Below are 14910 nucleotides of genomic sequence, written 5' to 3'. Positions count from 1 at the left end.
GTATAGAGCGTCGCAGTCCCGCCCCCTACCAGGGCCCAGGAAATGATTCTCCGTTCATTTTCCTCATAGACATTTCAAAAAGTATTTATTTAAAGACGGTTACGCCGCGGACAAAGCCAACTCTTGTCGTGACAAATCATGACAACAAACACAATTTCTTGGGCCGAACAAATAATTAGAAAGAAGAAAAAAACGGCAGGTTACAACACTTTTTTTGTTATTTTTCTTCTTTGTAATTATTTGTTTGGTCCAAAATATTGTGTTTGTTGTCATGAGTTGTCACAAATTCGTGTTGGCTTTGTCTGCGGCGTAACCGTCTTTAAATAAATACCTTTTGAAATGTCTGTGCATGTGAAAAATGCATTGGGAATCATTTCCTGGGCCTGGCGTCGTCATTAAAGGGGGCGGGACTGCGACGCTCTATAGGTCACTGGAAGCTGACCAGTACAACCACAGTCTGCTACTGTTGGTCACTGGGAGCTGACCAGTACAACCACAGTCTGCTACTGTTGGTCACTGGGAGCTGACCAGTACAACCACAGTCTGCTACTGTTGGTCACTGGGAGCTGACCAGTACAACCACAGTCTGCTACTGTTGGTCACTGGGAGCTGACCAGTACAACCACAGTCTGCTACTGTTGGTCACTGGGAGCTGACCAGTACAATGTTTCTGCCCAAGCGCAATGATTGTGTTACGGTGTTAAGCGTGATACATGATCCTCATGCCATTTTTGGAAACGGAGGTGATATAGCTCCAAATTCAACGATCCTTTTCAATTATTCAACACTTAAGTTCAAACACATTTACTTTGTGTCGCGCTGCGAGCTCGTACATCTGCTATTTCTGAACAGCCGACGCAAAAATAAACAATAAATGACACAGATGCTTTCCCGGTTTTAGCACGTGGTTCAGATCAGATGGGTGGTCGGCTTTTTTGGGGGAGATTTATAAGTGGGCCCTGATACAGAAAAGGTGGAGAACCACTCGTGTTAAATTGACCTCATCAGAGGTAGTCCTCGACAGGAGGAGACAGTAGTCCTAGTGTGCTTTAAGGGTCTTAACTGAACCGGCATGACTCTGTTTATGGTGCCTTGCTTCAGCTCATTTAACACACTGACACACCCACAACACCAGAGGGAGTGCAACAAACCATGTACAACAACAAACCATGTACAACCCAGATTCGGCACAAACAAGGGACTAAATTATTTTCGCTCCTATGCCACCAAAATGTGGAACGCCCTACCAACAGTCATTAAGACATGTGAATCCCTTGACTCTTTCAAAACCGCTCTCAAAGGGCACCTACGGATGGCTGCAATTCGAAACTGGCCTCTCTGAATCCCCCCCACCCCCCCCCCCCCCTCATTTCCCCTCACTGTATATGTATCTTTTCCCTTTTTGCTTCCTATATGATGAATTCCTGTTCTGTTCTTTAGCTACATAGAAATGTCTATTTGTATGTCTCTAAATGTTTTGATGAATTGAACAATGTGGACCCTGTTGTAAACAAGTGTAATGCTTAATTGGGTCGTCCACTCACAGTTAACAGTCTTTGTATTGAGTTTGTGCTTGAAATGTACTGTAAATTCTGCAAACTGTTAATAAATATTTCAATCAATCAATCAATGACACCGCATTGGTTGGTGGTGGACAAAATACTCAACCCTGGTACTTCAGTCACAGTGTAGATACTCCCTTTTTAAATGTTGCTCAAATGCAAGTGGAAGTGAAAGTACTGGAGTTTAAAAAATAAATCAAATAAAAACGGTATGCGAAAGTACAAATTATAAAGTACATTTTACTTTTAATATCAACTTGAGTCGAGCACGATGGGAATGCGTGACAGAGATTCTGCGCATTTCATATTCAAACTAACATAAAAAAAAAAGATATGAATTATTATAGTGAACTATTTTCACTAGATTTGAAATAGGGCTGACGTTCACGATGCACCTTTTCCCTTCCTAGAAATGTAGTGTTGTCGAAGGTACAATATGTGTCTTTGAAATGTAGTGTTGTCGAAGGTACAATATGTGTCTTTGAAATGTAGTGGTGTCGAAGGTACAATATGTGTCTTTGAAATGTAGTGTTGTCGAAGGTACAATATGTGTCTTTGAAATGTAGTGTTGTCGAAGGTACAATAATGTGTCTTTGAAATGTAGTGTTGTCGAAGGTACAATATGTGTCTTTGAAATGTAGTGTTGTCGAAGGTACAATATGTGTCTTTGAAATGTAGTGGTGTCGAAGGTACAATATGTGTCTTTAAAATGTAGTGTTGTCGAAGGTACAATATGTGTCTTTGAAATGTAGTGTTGTCGAAGGTACAATAATGTGTCTTTGAAATGTAGTGGTGTCGAAGGTACAATATGTGTCTTTGAAATGTAGTGTTGTCGAAGGTACAATAATGTGTCTTTGAAATGTAGTGGTGTCGAAGGTACAATATGTGGAATGAAAGTCAAGTCACGTGTATATACATATATTATATATTTATATACTAAAAACTAACATGATAATGCATGATTGCACAGAATGTCAATATGAAGCAACTGAAGAACACCTTATTTCAATGGTAGTGAATGGAGAGAAAGGATTGTTGTCCAACCCCTCTTCGCAACCAATGGGTGCGAAGAGGGGCACAACCATGGGCGGGACTTGACAAAGGGTGAATTCAACGGCCCAAACCACACCAAAGGGTCACCATGCGACTCCTTGCAACCGTTTGGACCCTTTGGTGTGGTTAGGGCTTTAAAGGCACAGAAATCATTGTTTTTAAATTCATAATATTCCATAATGTTCCAAACGATATTGAATAACAATTGTAACGTTAGTTACATGAGTTACAATAGTTTTCATTTAGTTTTAGTCACATTTTAGTCACCTGGAATGTTTTAGTGTTAGTCTAGTTTTAGTGGACTAAATATGATCAGATTTTAGTCGACTAAAATGTACTTGATGCCGTCGTAATGACACGTATTTTACACTTGCTGAAAATAGCCGATCTAAAATGACTTATACTGGATCTCTTGTCCACTAGTCCCTTCCTAACATTTTAGTCTAGTTTTTATTTGTTGACGAAATGGTCAATATATTAGTTTTAGTCATCATAGCTTAGTTTCCATTTAGGTTTCATCAGTGGAAAAGGGTATTCGACGACGACGATTTTTTTTTGTCATAGTATTAGTCAAATATGATATGGTTTTATACTAAAATGTATTTTGCCGGGCTGAAAATAGCAGATCTAAAATGACTTATACTGGGTCTCTTGTGTCTTGTCCACTAGTCCCTTCCTAACATTTTAGTCTAGTTTTTATTTGTTGACGAACTTGTCAATATATGTACTAGTCTTAGTTTTAAGCCCTATAACCACACCAGAGGGTCACCATGCAACTCCTTGCGACTATTTGCAACCAATATCCCCAATGGCATGTTGCAAGGAGTTGCAGCGGTATGTGGTTTGGGTCTTAGAGTCATTGTAGCTTAGTTTTCATTTTGTTTCCATTTAGTTTTCGTCAGTGGAAAAAGGTAGTCGACGGAAAAAAACATTGTCGTAGTATTATAGTCGACGAAATCAACACTGGACAGCCCTAGTGGGCGTTTCCTGAAGAGTATAAGGTTTTGTGTGGGACATACAAGGTTTCCACCTGACAGAGAAGCTATTCGTAAGCCCCCCTCCAGGCCGGGTTACTGTAGTGTGCATAGACCATAGACGGGTTACTGTAGTGTGCATAGACCATAGACGGTGGATTTGTGAGCTTGTCTAGTCAGGTTTTTCTGTTTTTATGATCGGTGCTTCATGCTGCTATCTCACACACACACACACACACACACACACACACACACACACACACACACACACAGGGTGCAGCACACACACACATGAGCGCACGCGTGCACGCGCAGATGACAGAGGTTCCCTCTGTTCACATCCTCCCGTCAAATTGATAGCAGCAATTATAACTCTATGACCAGCTGACACTGTTAAAGCCGTGTGTGTGTGTGTGTGTGTGTGTGTGTGTGTGTGTGTGTGTGTGTGTGTGTGTGTGTGTGTGTGTGTGTGTGTGTGTGTGTGTGTGTGTGTGCGCGCACGTACACAGCCATTAAAGCTATACCACCATTAATATTTAAGTGTTTTTTTCCAGTTTGCTGGGAATTGCCGTCCTGAAGCGTTTGTGTTCTTGTTGTCAGGCCTGTTTACCTGATTGACTTCGGCCTAATTTGCTGTTTGACGGTCATTTTGAAAACAGAGCCTGACTCGTCGTCAGCTTGTAAGTCGACTATTTCATATACCTACTATATCGCCCCAATACCCGATCAAATCGTTGATGCAGCGTAGTTTAGCTGATTTTAAAAATATAAATGTGAGTATACATAAAAAAATAAAAATAAAACTTATTTTTTTAATATATATATATATATATATATATATATATTTTTTTTATAATCTTTGTACATTTAAAAACTGTGTACATCGGTGACTATAACTATAATCTAGCTGATCTTGGGGCCTACAAAAACGGGGGGGGGGAGAAACAATTTTTGACTAGTACTAGTCAATTAGTGGATTTACTAGTCGACTAGTTGAATTATTCAACTAGTCGACTAGTAAATCCACAGTCGACTAGTTGCTTAAAGCCCTAGGTTAGGGAGAAAGAGACACGCAGCAAAGGTCGTCAGGAACGGGACGTGAACTCGCACCGCGCTGTGAGGCCAGAGCCTATTATGTGGCATGCGCCTGGACCGCTAGGCTAGCGGGCGCCCCATTAGCACACACCGACACAGACTCTGAGTTAATTGAAATTAGGGATGCACCGATCCGGCTTTTTGGCATTCGATACCGATTTCGATACATGGGGGTCCAGTATCTGCCGATACAGAGTACCGATCCGATACCCCCCGGCCCCCACAAAGAAACGTCATAACCTATTAAGCTGTATGCCTCACTGTGGAGTCTGGAATCATTATTTTGTGTAAGGCAACATCAAGGCTTGACTTAAACATTACTTTCCCAACTTTGTAAAACAAAATGTAACAAACACTGATATAAATGCACTGAATTATTTATTAAATAACTGTGCAACAATTAGACCAGGTTAATGTGTGTGCAGGCTAGCCTGGCTGCATTCCACATGTTATACTGTCAATACTACACTGCTGTGTCACAGAGGAGGTAGAGTTGTTTTCATACTGTAATTACACATAATTATCGGATCGGATAATGGATCGGCCACCGATCCGATACCCAATCTAGAATTTTAGCCTGGATCGGCGCCGATCTCCGATACGAGTATCGGATCGGTGCATCCCTAATTGAAATGGTACAGATTGGTTTAAATGGTTCGAAATGGATGGAATGAGAAGGAATCGTACAGAACAGAGGACAGAACACGTGTGTGTGTGTGTGTGTGTGTGTGTGTGTGTGTGTGTGTGTGTGTGTGTGTGTGTGTGTGTGGCCGTGTGCATGCACGTGTGCATAATTTTATTTAACCTTTATTTAACCAGTAAAAAGTTAAAAACACATTGAGACCGCGTCTCTTTTACAAGTGGGAACTGGCTAAGAGGCAGAAATAAAATTACACTTCAATACTACATCATAAATGCCACATTTTGGAACAGCAAATACAAATCCATAACACACCTCAAAGCACCTATTATAATGGAATAAATACAACAAAGCACCAAAGTCCTAATCTTTTAGTATAGCAGGGTGCGGGTGCGGGCCGTGCGCGTGCATGCGGTCCTTCAGTTGTGTCAGTGAAAGTCACGTGTTTCATTTCTCTTGGTCACTTTGTGTTGTTGTCCAATGACCTTTCACGTTCCACTCTGGGTATAGGTCACCACGCACACATCACGTGTGTCAAATTCAATTTGTAAGTTAATAAAACATCAGAAGGAATTGAGAGCGAGACAGAGACACGGAGAGAAGGCAGAGAGAGAGCAGAAGGAACAGTAAACATGTTAGCAAAGAGCAAAGTGTCCTTGTTGTCTGCTGTGTCCTGAGGTTCCATGTGTCGTGATTTGAATGAGTGTAATGGATATGACTTAGAAGACTTCGTTCCTCCCGTTCCTATTGGAACATTGGGCGACAAGTCCCCTCCATTTGCTCCGGTCTCTGGCGACCCTTCTTGCTCCGTGCCAGCTGACACCCATCTCGCTTTAGGTCTTCCATGGCCGTCTGTCTCCATGTCTTCTTTGGCCTCCCTCTCTTCCTCTTTCAACCTTCTGGCATCCAGTCCATTGCCACACTTTGCCGGTCTCTCTATTGGCAGTCGGAGTAGACGTGCCCACTGCCCAGCCATTCTCCTTTCAGAGACGATGTCCGACAGTGATGCTACCCCCTGCCCTACTTCTCAGCACCTCCTTGTTGGTGATGTGATCTCTCCATGAGATCCTCAGTATAGATCTGAGGCATCGTCGGTGGAAGACAATAAGACATCCAACTTGTTTGTGATGCTGACTGTCTTCAACCACGTCTCACAGGCGTAGGTCGCTGTTGGGATGACCACTGCCATGTAAATGGTGGATATGAGGGAACTGTTACGTCTGAACACAGAGACTCTGTCTCTGACATGCACGGTACAGTAGGGAATTGGTATAAAGGGTACATGGTTGAGTATATAGTAAACAGAGGAAAAGAACAGTTCATTAGTTGGAAGAAACACACCAAGTTTAAGGGATTTATTGACGATAAATGAATGAATGAAATGGGGTGTGTAGGTTCCAGGTTGGTTGTATGGCATTGTATGGCATGGAGTTTTGTTTTAATCGTTTGTTCCACTTTAGCGATGTGAATGTAGGATTTCTAGTGCCGATAAAGCTCCTTTGAGGGGAGCAGGGAAAGGAGCTACTATGGAGGTCAAAACTAAATAACGCAGTTTCAAACATTGGCTTAACAAAAATGAAAACAAATTGGACAAATTAAAAAAGCAGGAGACTTTTGCCTACCCTATTTGAAAAGTAACAAAAGTTTCAAAACCAAACAAAATAACACGGTTTCATACATTGATTGACACAGAACTAAACATCGACGCCAAAAAACAGATCACCACACCCGGTTTTACTGACTTTGAAAACGTTCAGCCAATCAGGTGGTCATCTGGTTTGAAAACGTTCAGCTCTGCCAATCAGGTGGTCATAAACGTTCAGCTCTGCCAATCAGGTGGTCATAAACGTTCAGCTCTGCCAATCAGGTGGTCATAAACGTTCAGCTCTGCCAATCAGGTGGTCATCTGGTTTCCGGACAGCATTTCATCCACAAACGAGGTCGGCTGTCCAAAGAGGTTGAGGTGTTTGTTGAAAGTTTTTTTGTTTTCGAGCTTCCCTGTCAGAAAAGTGTCATTTTATTTCAGATTATTTGCGTTGGCTTTTCAAAAATAGCAGGTATACAAACCCCCAGCGTGTCATTTGGTACTGCGCTGCGAGCTTGTACATCTGCTATTTTTGAACTTTTTTTTTTCCACCGCGAAAGTGTGAGAACTACTGATTTAGAAGGTGTTTGTAGAATCTTTCATTCAGATCCAATAATGAATGAGCTGCAGAAGTCCATGACACCAGTGTTGTAGTGCTACTTTTAGAACGCCCCATAAGACATGGGCGAGCACACATGCACGCGCATTTGCATCATGCACATACGCTACTGTACGTGCGCATACACACTGTTAACCCATTCTGACCTGAGATCAGATTCATACGAGGTTTCCGCCGGACACACACTGGTCTGATGAACCCATTCTGACCTGAGATCAGATTCTAGAAATGTCAGTCGTTCTTCGATTTTTCAAAAAATAGCAGATCTACAAGCTCGTATCGCGCCACTCGGTGGCGCGATATGAGCTTGTAGATCTGCTATTTTTAAATAGCTAAAGCATAACATGATGCTGACACCAAAATGGGTGCCCGGTCAGAATGGGTTAAAACATGCAGACGTGTATATATAGCCTATTTAGAATGCTTAATCGTATCCATAAAGTCAAAAAACAATATTTTTGCCAAAAAGAATAATTGTAGACGTGAGAGAAGTCTACACCCCTGCATGACAACACATCTAGTAAAGTGACAGCACCATGGGAGACGTTTATTAGCAGCACACATCGGAACGCAACGCTACGTTCGCTGCACTAATTCCAGGTGAAGCAAGGCTTTGTTTAACACTATGCCACAGTGCAGTTAACCCTTTAGACCTGACTTCTAAAACCCAGCCTATAATAAGGTCTCTGAGAACCTTCAAATGCAGTGTGTGTGTGTGTGTGTGTGTGTGTGTGTGTGTGAGGTACAGTGTACTTCTAAGTACTTTTACTTCTAATCCACTACATCTCTGAGCCAACATTTTTACTTTTTACATTTTAATTTTGATTAGAAAACATACATTAACCACTTCAACCCTATACATTTCGGCCATTTAAAAAATTGCCGATTTACAAGCTCTCCATGCTTGTAAATCATGGAGAGCGACGCATTGTCTATGATCTATTGAAGATAGATTTTCTACACATTTTTAACTTGTGAAATGGGACATTCTGCAATATGAATACTTTAAGTTTTTTACATTTTGATGCCGATACTGTTGTACTTTTACTCAAGTACATTTTCAATTCCGTACTTTTACTTGTAACAAAGTAGTTCTAAATTGCAGTATTGGTACTTTTACTCAAGTAAAACAATCGAGTACTTTTTCCACCACTGGTGAGGTATAAGACTGTGTGATGTTTGTACCTGGAGGTATAAGACTGTGTGATGTTTGTACCTGGAGGTATAAGGCTGTGTGATGTTTGTACCTGGAGGTATAAGGCTGTGTGATGTTTGTACCTGGAGGTATAAGGCTGTGTGATGTTTGTACCTGGAGGTATAAGGCTGTGTGATGTTTGTACCTGGAGGTATAAGACTGTACATGATGTGAGAATATATTCATTAATGATGTCATACTTTAGTTGGCAGCCACCGTGCCAACAGTGTTTACCTACAGTTCTGTTTCCTTGGTTACTTACTTCCTGTTTTACTGCTACTGTGCACACGCACGCACGCATGCACTGACACACACACACACACACACACACACACACACACACACACACACACACACACACTTCCCCCAGCATCACCTACAGCAGTACTCTGCACTTACTAACTGAATCAACTGATAAGGCTTTGTGTAAATGTTGATGTGCATGCGTCTGTGTGCGCTCGTGTGTGTTGAGCTATCTGGGTTGTAGATCAGCCCCACCCGCTCCTTACACACACACACACACACACACACACACACACACACACACACACACACACAGAGAGAGAGCATCTAGATGAGTACAGAAAGGGCTAAACGTATAGCAGTCATCAGACAGAGGTATGCACTATGCACTTACAGTAAACAGCTCTCCCACTATCCACAAGGAGGAGCAGTGCACCAAATAATTATGGGAATTGTAGTCCAGGAAGGTAGTGAGACCAGTGTCCATGACATCAGAGACACTGTGCTCACTGCTACAATCTAAAATATCTAAAACCACACATTACACACATAAAGACCCCCAGGAAAGTGTTCTAAAGCTTCTAAACGTCATTAACATATATTATTTTGCAAAAAGGGTGAAGTGTCCCTTTAACCAGTCAGCTGAACACACAGCAGCCAATCAAATCAGTTTGTCAGCTTAGTCAGTGAGGGGTGTGGCTCTCCTGTTGCTTAGTCCATCAAGTCAGTCAGTCAGCCAGTCATTCATTCAGTCAGTCAGTCAGTCAGTCAGCCAACCAGTCAGCCAGCCAGTCAGTCAGTCAGCCTTTCAGTCAGGGGACTCACCATTCTCCAGTCATCAAAGTAGCCTGTTGGTGGACCAAGCAGCCAGTCCAGCAGTTGAAGAGGGGAGTGGCTTGTGTACGTGCGTGTGAGTGAGACTGTGTGTGCGCGCGTGTGCATGCATGTGTGTATGTGTATGTGTGTGTGTGTGTGTGTGTGTGTGTGTTGAATGGTAGTCAGTCAGGGCAGTGTGGATGCAGTGCTGCTAGTCAGCTGTTCTCTGTCTCGCTGCAAGGGGACCTGTTGAATCTCTCTGGATCGTACCGTACCGCTGGGTTAACGACGTCGGAGCAGACATTAGCAGGTAAGAACGGCGACGGCGACCACGTTGATAGTCGATGCAAACTTGTTCATTTTGCCTGTGCATTGTGCAAACATTGCACACTTAACCAGTATGACTTGTTCTTGGACAAATTCTGATCCGGCACATCATAGGAATGCAAATAGCGTTAGGTAGTCAATTAGGGCCGTCTAGTAGGAGAAGCAGATAACTGTTGAAGGAAATAAGGATAACTTTGTTATTCAGCGGGCTGAATGGTTCCGTCTCGGTCCTGGCCAGTTTGAGTGTTTGCTTTGATGAGAAACATCTTAGAGGTAATTGATGAGTCCTCAAACATGTGACCGACTTGAGGGTACAGTAGCTTTGTGTATGATGGGGACTGTCGACAGAGAGAGAGAGAGAGTGAGAGAGCTTTACTTGGCCCTTTTTCCCCTCTACACCAAATCTCTTCAGCAAATGTTCGCCTATCATGACATGCCCAGAATCGGGAGATTCGGGACGCTAGGCTTGCAATAATGAAGGCTCAAACATCTGTGAAAAAGGAATGTGATCACACCCATCTCTACAAGTTGATAACTGTTTCGCTGTATCACACTTGGCTGCCTCGTTCGGGGGGGGGCTTGTGATCTCTTTAACTCTGTTTTATACACTCTTGCGTTGCATGCTAAATTTAGTTGTGCTTTTCTTTCATGTTCCAGTCCCATGATCACATTTATTGGCACTCCCAGTCCCCTTAGTATTGCGTGTTTTCTTGCACTGACATACAAAAGGACTCAGTGTAGCTAGGAGAGACAGAGAGTAGGGAAGCTGAGAAGGAGACTATGTAGGAGAGACAGAGAGTAGGGAAGCTGAGAAGGAGACTATGTAGGAGAGACAGAGAGTAGGAAAGCTGAGAGGGAGACGGCTTAGGAGAGACAGACAGTATACTAAGCTGAGAGGGAGACAGTGTAGGAGAGACAGACAGTAGGAAAGCTGAGAGGGAGACAGCGTAGGAGAGACAGACAGTAGGAAAGCTGAGAGGGAGACAGTGTAGGAGAGACAGACAGTAGGACAGCTGAGAGGGAGACAGTGTAGGAGAGACAGACAGTAGGAAAGCTGAGAGGGAGACAGTGTAGGAGAGACAGACAGTAATAAAGCTGAGAGGGAGACAGTGTAGGAGAGACAGACAGTAGGACAGCTGAGAGGGAGACAGTAATAAAGCTGAGAGGGAGACAGTGTAGGAGAGACAGACAGTAGGAAAGCTGAGAGGGAGACAGCGTAGGAGAGACAGACAGGAAAGCTGAGAGGGAGATAGCGTAGGAGAGACAGACAGTAGGAAAGCTGAGAGGGAGACAGCGTAGGAGAGACAGACAGTAGGACAGATGCTAGGGAGACAGCGTAGGAGAAACTGATAGCCTGAGACAGTGTAGGAGTAGAAGGGGCATAAAGTAGTAAAGCTGAGAGGGAAACACCCCTTAGCTGTCCTACTGTGTGTCTCTCCTGTGCTGTCTCCCTCTCAGATTTGGTATTGTCTGTCTCTCCTACACTGTCTCCCTCTCAGCTTTCCTACTTTCTGTCTCTCCTACACTGTCTCCCTCTCAGCTTTCCTACTTTCTGTCTCTCCTACGCTGTCTGTCTCTCAGCGCTCCTACCGTCTGACTCTCCTATGCTGTCACACACTCAGCATTCTAACGGTGCGAGGGAACCACCTGGGATGATTCCAGTCTGGTTCCAGTGACTAGTGTCATTGTCAGGCTTCTCTGTGGGCACTCATTGTAAAGGCTGATTTGCACAGAATGTATATTGTATAACTAGGTTTTATATTTAATTATGTATAAAGCCAAGTATGTTGAGTATGTATAATTGACTGGGGTTAACTAGTGCAATGGACTGGCTAATGGCGGAAGTGCAGGGCCACTCATGGTTTTGTAACATTTTCTCAATGAATACTCAAAACTCTTAAGTACTACTACCTTCTGTGGTAAGGTCACTGGCATGTGTGGAAACATGGCTACGTTTTCATTATCTTGGTTCACTGAAGCGTAAAGTAAACAGTGAAATAGGTTGGTCTAGTTCACGACAGGGAGGGGCCAAGTCGTTTCAGCTGGGGACACGATTGTGGCGGTGAAATACTTATCCTTCTACAGTAGCTCTGTAATCGGGGACAACAGGTGAATGCACTTAACTACCAAGGAGGACATGGTAAAATACTCTGTGTACACTTGTAACCAAATGGACCCTTATGGCCCGTTGTATTCTTTAGCATTTACGCCCCCCTCCAGCCAATCAGAAACGAGACATCGTGAGGCCATTGTAAATACTATGTTGAAGCTATGGCCGTGTTAAATTAACTTCAGCTAAATGGTTTGTTTAAATAGTGAAAACGGGTTTGACAGTTGTGTCTGTGTTGTTGTTAAACACAGGCAAAGACACAGAATCTACAATATTTGCTTGGAAGTTAATCCTCTGGAAACATAAACAAGTTGTAATTATGTGGTATTTTATGGATACAAAAATATTCAAAGTTAATTCAGCTTTAGCAGAATTCAGTTAATTCACAAGTACACAAAAAAAAGAAGAAAAAACAAACAAAACACAACTAGCAGTCAAAAGAAAACAAAAAAAACAACCCCGATGGACAACACCCCTCCACATTCTGTTATTGACAATAGTGATTATATCATCTGTAATGTATTACCAATTACAAATTGTTAATGCAATTCAGCCCCATCTCAAAATATTTATTTCCCAGAAGCAAAGATTTTAGTAAATAAATAAATAAATTAGACATTCTGCATAATGAGTACTTTTTTACTTTTGGTACTTAAAGTACATTTTTATACCAATACTTTTGCGCTTTTCACTCAAGTAAATTTTTATGTAGCCGAGTACTTCTACATCGCAGTATTGATGGATACTCTTACTTAACCCATTTTGGGCGGGAACCCCTTTTGGTGTTAGCATTGTTATGCTTTAGCTACTGAAAAATAGCAGATCTACAAGCTCATAGCGCGCCACCGAGTGGCGCGCTACGAGCTTGTAGGTCTGCTATTTTTTTTTAATCGAAGAACGACTGACAGAAAAACTGTCAGGATTTATAAGACATTTTTTTTTAATTTCGAGTACTTTGTACCACCACTGCACCTGACCAGTGACCACACCCCTTTATCCAGATTACAATGATAGTTTAGACATTGTTCTTATCCAGAGAGACCTAGCCTGAGATTTCCGTACTAATGCTGCAATCTGTTAACTGTTAATGTAATTGTGAACAGAGTACAAATGGAACTAAGTGGACCTGTAAGCAGGCATGCTAGAGGGCTTCTAGGTTAAACACAGGTCATGATAAACGAAGTCCACGACCCACAACACCAGAGGGAGTGCAACAAACCATGTACAACCCAGATTCGGCACAAACAAGGGACTAAATTATTTTCGCTCCTATGCCACCAAAATGTGGAACGCCCTACCAACAGTCATTAAGACATGTGAATCCCTTGACTCCTTCAAAACCGCTCTCAAAGGGCACCTACGGACGGCTGCAATTCGAAACTGGCCCCTGTAAAATCTGAATCCCCCCCCCCCCTTTTCCCCTCACTGTATATGTTTCTTTTCCCTTTTTGCTTCCTTTATGATGAATTCCTGTTCTGTTATTTAACTATATAGAAGTGTCTATTTGTACGTCTCTAAATGTTTTGATGAATTGAACAATGTGGACCCTGTTACAAGTGTAATGCTTAATTGGGTCGTCCACTCACAGTTAACAGTCTTTGTATTGAGTTTGTGCTTGAAATGTACTGTAATTCTGCAAACTGTTAATAAATATTTAAATCAATCAATCAATCAATGATGGTAGTGGCAACAGAGGATGGTCACCAAGTCCTCGTCACTGCCTCAAAAGGTCATGAGATCAACATGATCTGGACCTTTTTTAGGTTAGATTTTTATTAATTTTACTGAGCTGAGGCCCATTCTACAAAATAATGTCTTCCAAAAGTTTATATATATATATATATATATATATATATATATATATATATATATATATATATATATATATATAATTCAGTTTTCCATCTCAAAATATTTTTGTTCCAGGGACCCCCAGAAGCAATATTTAAGATTTTAGTTAAACATTTTTGCTTTAAGGAATATTGGAGCACAAATTTCTTTTCAAAATGAGCAGATCTGCTGTTTTTGAATAGCCAACGTATAAAATAATGTTTAAAATCTAAAATGAGACAGATGCTTTCCCGTTTTGGGGGGGGGGTTAAAGGAGTACAGCTTCTGTGTGGGCCGTCATTGCTCACAGACTGTTCAACCACATTTCCATTTCAATGTCGGCATTTACTGCTCATCCAGAACGGTTTACAATAAGCAAGGTGAATAAAGAACAATGCAAAGAAAGACACTGTGTGTGTGTGTGTATAGAAACTAGGACCAGAAGCCAAGATCTTAGCATCTGTCAAACAAATATACTATTGAAATAACAATGTTCAATTGAAACTATTGGATACCAGCTAAACCATGAGCCTAGCATCTACAGTATATAACATGCTATCTAAATTACATTCTTAACATTGTGGTCAAGAAACACAAGTAACGACAACAAAAAAAACATTAGAATGACCAACAACATGTCTGCATGCCATGGTGGTAGCCATATCTTGGTCAACGGACGCACGAATCCGTCCGTCCATTCGTGTGTGTGTGTCCGTCTACAGCTAATCTCCAGCACCGTTGGTGCGAAACTAAACTGTGTTCTTTCACAGCGTACATTTTGAAGTCATGTCTCTGCTTCTGGGGGTCCCTGGAACAACATATTTCCAATGGGCGTCGGTGGCCAAATGCAGATAATTCTGG

The 14910-nt window shown here is 42.0% G+C and overlaps 1 protein-coding gene across 2 annotated transcripts in view; it reads left to right on the top strand.

Moving 5' to 3' along the window:
• Positions 1-14910, top strand: part of rab27b (RAB27B, member RAS oncogene family) — a 51108-nt gene that overhangs the window by 15783 nt on the left and 20415 nt on the right. The window contains exon 1 of one of the 2 annotated variants that reach the window (XM_083793162.1): positions 9945-10092. The exons of the other annotated variant lie outside the window; for it this stretch is intronic. The gene's annotated coding sequence lies outside the window, so the exon portion shown is untranslated. Of the gene's footprint in view, positions 1-9944; positions 10093-14910 lie in introns of those variants that run through there. 2 annotated transcript variants of the gene reach the window in all.

Source organism: Protomyctophum parallelum (assembly GCF_964188405.1).
Source record: "Protomyctophum parallelum genome assembly, chromosome: 21".
In the NCBI taxonomy this organism is placed as follows: Eukaryota; Metazoa; Chordata; class Actinopteri; order Myctophiformes; family Myctophidae; genus Protomyctophum; species Protomyctophum parallelum.
The sequence above is the reverse complement of the archived record's forward strand: the minus strand, read 5'-3'. Positions and strand labels throughout refer to the sequence as shown.